The following is a 7,809-nucleotide window of genomic DNA, read 5'->3' on the forward strand; positions in this document are numbered from 1 at the left end:
TAAGCATTGTCTACAAAGGAGTCCATTGCAGAAACCATTACCTTTCTCAGATGCATGCAGCTGGATCAATCCCGTTTGTTGTCTGAAAAAGCCAGTTTGGCTTCATTTACTCCATGACTGTCGATCTGGAATCCACAATTCCAGAGAATGTTGCCCCTGAAAAAACCCACGCATTCACAATGCCAGACATGCAAAAAAATTAAGATTTGAAACCTGGCACTGGGGCTCAGACAACTCCAAAGTGGCACAAATAGGAAGCCCAGATGACGGCAAAATTAAAAGGGAAAGCCAATAATGCAAATCAAGACAATCCAGCGGATGCCTGGGTGGCTCAGCAGCTGAGCACCCAACTCTTGATCTCAGATCAGGTCATGATCTCAGGGTCATGAGAATGAGCCCCACATCAGGCTCCATGCTCAGCAGGGAGTCAGCGTGAGATTCTCTCTCCCTCTCCCTCTGCCACTCCCCAACTTGTGCGCATATACACACACACACACACGCACACATACATGCACGCACACACTATCTTTCTCTCTCAAATACATAATCTTAAAAAAAAAAAAAAGCAATCCAGATACATAGTGAACTTAAAGAGAGCAGAACAGGACTAAAGAGGAAAACTGAGACCTGAATGATTCTCTGACCCTATGAGCAAGTGCAGAATAGATTCCTCCCTTGTAACTGGCTAAGAGCAGGGGCCTCCCTTGAAGGCTAAGGTGCTCACCTAAGAAAGACAACTGCTCGCTGACGGGTGGGGGGGGGGGGGAACAAAACCAGAAGTATCAGAACCTTTCATGTCAAACAGTAAAACCAAGCCATATGTGCAAGTGTCTGTGGCTTCAGTCTTTCTTCTGTCATCAGACTTAGGGGAGTCAAATAGTGGTATCATGAAATCCAGGGCAGAAGAACAAGACAGATGTAGTGCCACTGACAATGCAACCATCTTTTATAAGATGAAAAACAAGTATTTTTTCCCCCTGAATGCTTTGGGAAGGATATATAAGATGATGTGTTTGTTCTCTACCTTGCTTGCTTAGCATTCATGAAGAATTCAGGATGGACTGTTTTACAAGGTATAGAAGTGGTTAAGAAGATTGGATAAGGACAATTGAACCCTCATTCCCTGAAAAGCATGTTTCTGAAAAGGAAAGAAGTAGAGTGGAACGCCATGGAAATGAGTCATTTGGTAAATGGGTGCCAGTGGGAGAAAATGTGAAGAGACAGGGCTGTATTTTGTAGTAATTAATCTCTAGAGTATAAAAGGCAAATGTGCAAGACACATCTTTGGTTTTGCTTTATTGTTAGGATTAATCATCTCCCTTTCTTTCCTTCTATGTTACTACATAGAGCTAGAGCCTCTATGTTACTACATCTCTGTTCCCTCTCTGTGTGTGTATGCACATGTGGGATATGGGTGCATGCGTGGTGTGTCTTTTAGTTAATGTCTTTTATTTATTTTATTAACTGCCTTTTTAAATAAGTTTTTCTTTTCATGCTACACCAAGGGGAGTTTTTTTTAAAGACATATCTGTTAAGTGTTTGGTTGGAGCCAGACTGGTATATATTGCTTAAAATAGATGAACTGCCTTTGTTGCTATGGCCAAACTTGTTTCGTTCGTGTTCTGGATCCTATCCCCTTCATTTATTCAAGAATTTTGCTCATGCAGTCCTCCCCTCTCTGTCCCAGACCACCCATTTTACTCTAATAGATCAGTACTATAAACGTCTAAACATGCTATACTATCATCCATATTAAAACCTCTCCCTTGACAGGAAAATCGCAATTCCCCATTTCTTGTTCTCTATTACAGCGGAATTCCTCGAAATAATTTCTCTCCTCACTGTCTTCATTTCCTTCTTTTCGTTCTCTCTTATATTCTTGCCAGTAATTCTTTCAGCCTACATTCCACTGAAATCACTTTTTTTAATGTCACTACTGACCTCCGGACTGCTAAATCCAATGATTCAGTTGAGGTCATCATCCTTTTAACCTCTGATCATTATATGAAATGATGGACCATTCCCTTCGCCTTGAAGTCCTCTCTTCCTTTCATCTGTGTGGTTTCATCTCTGAGGCAGGTATTCACTTTGATATATACTACTTATTACTCTAATCTGGCCATTTCTACTGTCTGGCTAAATCCTTTTCGTTACTCCAATTTCTAGATGTAAAGAACCCAGGGCTCATGAATGACCTTCTTCTCTTTATCTTGCTGTGCTCTCCATACAGATGACTGTAATACTCTATAAGCCATCTGTCTGCTATGACTCCTAACTTAATATCCACAGCTCAGTATTCACCCGGTGAAATGTATCTGCCTCTTATAGCATGTCTACTTAGATATTTAATAATCATCTCAGGTTTAGCATGTTCAAAATAGTCTGCTTTCCCCACACCCCTGTTCCTTCCCTGACTTTGCAACCCCCTTCATTCCAGATCTTTTCCATTTTAGGAATTGTCATAAAAATTCATCCAGGATCTCAAGTCAAAAATATCTCATACCTCACATCCTATCCTATAATAAACTATTGTTTCTTTCCTCAAAATACATTAGAACCGCAACCAAATTTCGCCATCTCCATCGCCATCCCAGTCCAAAGCACCCACACTGTGGTGGCCATGGAGATGTCCTGACTGAATTTCCCTTCAAGGAGTATCGTGACTGATGGCCTCCAGCTGCCATGCTTTTGTCTTTCCAAAGCCACTTCTCCTCAGGCTCTTCCAGTGACCAGCTCAGGAGCAGGGGAAAGAGGACCAGAACAGGGTTATTCCCACATGACATAGGATTTGTCTAAAGTGCAGCTTCTACTAAGGGACTCCCATAGGACTACCCAGTACGTTCTCAGAGCCATGCTGCAGTCTGATCTCTCCTCTCCTTTCAGGTCGATGGCATTAGCAACTGCTGTCTGAAGCCTCTCACTGCCTACTTCTGCTCCCTATTCCAATAAACTTGCCAATTATTTACACACCTTGCAATATCTAATCCTGTTTGGCATTTGCTTCTCAGAAGATTTAAACCAAAACAAATATGTTTCATGGATACTTGATCCTAACTTCTCTCTGCTCCTATCCCTGGTCCCATTAGCTGCAAGAGGGGACTTTTTAATGCCTAAGACACACTATGTCACTCCTTTTCTTAAAGTTCTCCCATGGCCTCTCATTGTTTTTAGGACCAATTCTAAGCATGACTCCAAAACTTCAAAAATGTGGCATCTGGCTCTCTCTCCAAATTTCTCCTTTGTTCCTCTCCCCCTACTACATTATTCTGGATGTTACTTGAATTCACCTGGGAAAGACCCACTTCAGAATCTTTTTATACATTTTTTTCATGCTGAGATCAAGAATGTTCCTCTCCTGGATGTCCACATGCATAACCCTTGACTTCATTTGAAATCCTGTCCCCACAGTTTCTCCTCAGGAAGACCTTCCCTTACCCATCTAAAACAAGAAGATTCTCCACAAATATAACTTCAAATATAAGTTAAATTTATTTAAAGATCCAAATATATAAGCAGTTTTTTTTTTCTTTTTTTTTTTCAAGATTTTATTTATTTGACAGAGAGACAGCGAGAGAGGGAACTCAAGCAGGGGGAGTAGGAGAGGGAGAAGCAGGCTTCCTGCTGAGCAGATAGCCTGATGTGGAACTTGATCCCAGGACCCAGGGATCATGACCTGAGTTGAAGGCAGACGCTTAAGGACTGAGCCACCCAGGCACCCTATAAGCATTTTTTCAAAGAATCTTTGAATAAACCACAGGTAAATGTAGATAAGGATGCAAAAAATATATAGGTCTTTTGATAATACAAAATGTTAGATATAAACATTTTCTTTTGAGATTGAAGTTACACTTCCTGTTCTTCATATCATGAGAGGTTAGGTATTATTTCCACTAACCTATCAGCTATTTGTAAAATAAAATAAATGCATTGTGCAAATGGATGTAAATGAACTGTGACAATTGGTGTTTGTTTTATATTCTGAGTACATTTGCCATAGTTTGCATTTTAATAGCCTTGCCTGGTAGCTAGCTCTTTGAGAATATTGTTAGAGACCAATAATTCTTAGAAGAGTGCCTATTATGAAAATAGAGATTTGATAAAGTGCTTATTATTTTGGTGGCTAAGCTATAAGAACTCATGTCTAAAGTTGATTTAAGACTATTTCTTAAAATTGGTCGAAATGTGATTCTAATGCCTTCTGTTGTATTCATCTAATATTAATTATTTGGAATTTTAAAATCATATGAAAGTATTTTCTTGACATATATTATTAAAAGTCAAATTTCAATGGGCAGATTATCAAGAAAATATCCTAAGGCACTGAATTGTCTGAGGGATGAATCATTTTATAATCTAATATGTCCACAGTAAATTCACACATATGGAAAACACACTCAAATATCAAAAAAGAAAAAGATTTATTAGAGCTTTTTATGAATAAGGCTTCAAGTGATGATTTAATTTAATCTCTTTTTTGTATTTGAGCAAATTTGGATTTTGAGCTGTTCTTTTGCTTTATGAAACAGACTTCATTTCTCAAAAGTAATATAATATTAAAAGTGAAGACAGTTCAGAGATAATCTACCAAATGACCTCAATTTAAAATGAGTAAACAAAGGCCTAGAGAAGCAGGTAGCTTTTTAAACCTACAGAGCTAACTGAAGTTAATCAAACAGCACTATTCGGAGGCTGAACTCCAGTGTAGTAACTCCAAGGTAATGTTGTTCTTAATAAGCTACTTATTTTTATATATAATAGTTTCATGAAAGAATGATTTGCTCATTTTTTTGCCTCCAGGTTTATACAGAACAAATATCATACCAGACAAGGTATCTGCCTCAAAGAACATGGGGCTTAATTAAAAAGATAAGATACATTTACTGAAACAACAAAGTAATGGCATGTGATTATATTAAAAAATTACAACATGTAGGTATATGATTACCAATTATGATATGACATTTGAAATAGAAAACACAATGCAATATCAACAGTAGTGAGAATAACTATTCAAAGACAAAGAAAAATTATTTTATCTTTGTAGGCCATCACAACAGATATCTTAGTATAAAAGTTAAAACTTTCTCTACTTAACATGCACTGCCTCTAGTAAAGGTGCCACAGTATTATTACTACCATAATTACATAAAATAAGAAAAGTATATTCTTTTCTTATCTTGCTATCTATTTTTTCATACTCTATCTTGTTTTGAAATCACTAAAGTTATGAGGGGAAAACTAAAACAAGGTGCATTTGTAGCATGAGGATGTTGAGACCTCTTTCATAAATAATGCAGTGTGATTGGGTAACACCTTCCAGAAATAGATATAATGATTGAAAAACTCTGCCTAAAAAGATAATGATTTCTTTTAGAAATCACATGATTTCAATAGGCTTTCTCTGATTGTTTTAATGTTCCTTTTGATGCCAATTAACTTTCTTAATGGGATTAAAAAAAATGTAGCCAAAAGAGAAAAAAAGTGGCATTTTTACTTGGAACTGACAAAGCAGTCATTGAAGAAGTCTCTTTCCATTTTATTTATTTGTTGTTGCTTCTATTGCTTTGATCATAATGATGATGGTGATGATATATAGATATAAAAGGGCAGTCTGTCTACATGTCGGATATAAAGAACAAAGCTGGAGGAATAACACCTTTGAACTTCAAACTAAATTACAAAGTTCTAGTAATCAAAAGAGTATGTACAGACATAAAAACAGATTCAAAGACCAATGGAATATTTTGGAGGAGCCAGAAATAAGCCTATGCATGTACAGTCAACCAATCTTCAGCAAGGATGCCAAACATACACAATGGCAGGACAGTCTCTTCAGTAAATGGCCTTGTGCCATTTAAAAACTGCATTTCCACATGTAAAAATAAAATTTAACACTTACTTTATACCATACACAAAAATCAATTTAAAATGGATTGAAAACTGAAAGCAAAACCTGAAACTGAGAAAGTCCTAGAAGAAAACAGAGAAGAAAAGCTTCTACACATTGCTCTTGGCAATGATTTTTTGAATATGGCACCAAAATCACAGGCAACAAAAGCCAAGAATAACCAAGTGGAACTACATCAAACTAAAAAGCTTTCTCAGAGCAAAGGAAACAACAAAATGAAAGGCAGCCTACAGAATGAGAGAAAATATCTGCAAACCATATCTCATTAGGAGTTAACATTCAAAATGGATAAGGAACCACAACTCAAAGGAAGAAATAAAAATCCAAATAACTCAGTTAAAAGACAGCCATAAGATTTGAATAGCTATTTCTCCAACAAAGACATACAGATGGCCGATAGATATGAAAAGTTGTTCAGTGTCACCAACCATAAGGGAAATACAAAACTACAGTGAGATATCATTATGTTCTTGTTAGAATGGCTATTTTCAAAAAGATAAGTGTTGGTGAAAATCTCAAAAATGATTACTCTTACACACTATTGGTGGGATTGTAAATTCCTATATAGTCACTATGGAAAACATTATGAAAGTTCCTCAAAAAATTAAAAAGAGAAGTGGATCTAGCAATTCTACTTCTGGATGTATATATCCAAAGGAAATGATATTAGTATCTCACAGAGATATCTAACTTCCCATGTTCACTGCAACATTATTCACAATAGCCAAGGTATGGAAACAATCTAAGTGGCCATCAATGAATTAATGGATAAAGAAATTGTATATTGATATATAATGGATAAAGAACTGTTATATTTATATATAATGTTATATATAATTGGTATATATATATAAATGTTATACATATATATGTATATGAGTGTGTGTGTGTGTGTGTGTGTGTGTATACAGTCGACCCTTGAACAAGATGGGTTTGAACTGGGCATGTCTGTTTATATGCAGATTTTTTCAATAAATACAGTATAGCACTGTAAATGTATTTTCTCTTCTTTATGATTTTCTTAACACTTTTTTCTCTAGTTTACCTTATCATAAGAATATAGTATATAACATATATATAAAATATGTGTTACTAGACTGTTTATGTTATCAGTAAGGTCAACAGTATTAGTGGTTAAGTTTTTGAGGAGTCAAAAGTTATATGTGAATTTTCAACTGCACAGAGGTCAGTGCCCCTAACTCCCATGTTGTTTAAGGTCAACCATATATACATAGGTATGTGTGTGTATATGTGTGTGTGTGTATGTAATATTATTCAGCCCAAAGAAAGAAATCCTGCCATTTGCAACAATGTGCATGAACTTGGAAGGCATTACGCTAAGTTAAATAAGCCAGACACAGAAAGACAAGTACTACATAATACACTTACATGTGGAATCTAAAAAAGTCAAAGTTAGAAAAAACAGGTAGTAGAGTGGTGTTTGACAGTGGCTTGGGGGCGGGGAAAATGTGGAGAGGTTGGCCAAAGGGTACAAACGTTCAGTTATAAGATGAATAAGTTCTTAGAGATCTAATGTACGCATGGTAACTTTAGTTAATAATAATGTACTTTATACTTGAAATTTGCTTAGTGAGTAGCTCTTAAGTGTTCTTTATCATACAGACACAATGGTAATAATGTGAGATGATGGATATGTTAACAATATTGAGTATGGTAATTATTACACAAGGTATACTTACATTAAAACACCACAGTGTATACCTTAAATATATACATTATTTTCATTTGTCAATCATACCTCAATAAAGCTGGAAAAATCATTAAGGGGAAAACTTAAAGCGTCAAAAACTTTTAATGTTCTATAGTGATTTTTTAAAAAGCTAAAATATACTGAGTACATGATGATCATAAACTAATATGTACTCAGCAATGTGACTTCA

The 7,809-nt window shown here is 36.0% G+C and overlaps 1 long non-coding RNA gene across 1 annotated transcript in view; it reads right to left on the reverse strand.

Moving 5' to 3' along the window:
- The window catches only part of LOC116855394, a 128,363-nt gene extending 128,042 nt beyond the window's left edge, over positions 1–321 (reverse strand). The window contains exon 1 of the long non-coding RNA XR_004380344.1: positions 42–321. This is a non-coding gene — a long non-coding RNA (uncharacterized LOC116855394). The remainder of the gene's footprint in view (positions 1–41) is intronic.
- Between the last annotated feature and the right edge of the window lie 7,488 nt (positions 322–7,809).

Source organism: Lontra canadensis, unplaced genomic scaffold (genome assembly GCF_010015895.1).
Source record: "Lontra canadensis isolate GAN:19392208 unplaced genomic scaffold, GSC_riverotter_1.0 scaffold102, whole genome shotgun sequence".
In the NCBI taxonomy this organism is placed as follows: Eukaryota; Metazoa; Chordata; class Mammalia; order Carnivora; family Mustelidae; genus Lontra; species Lontra canadensis.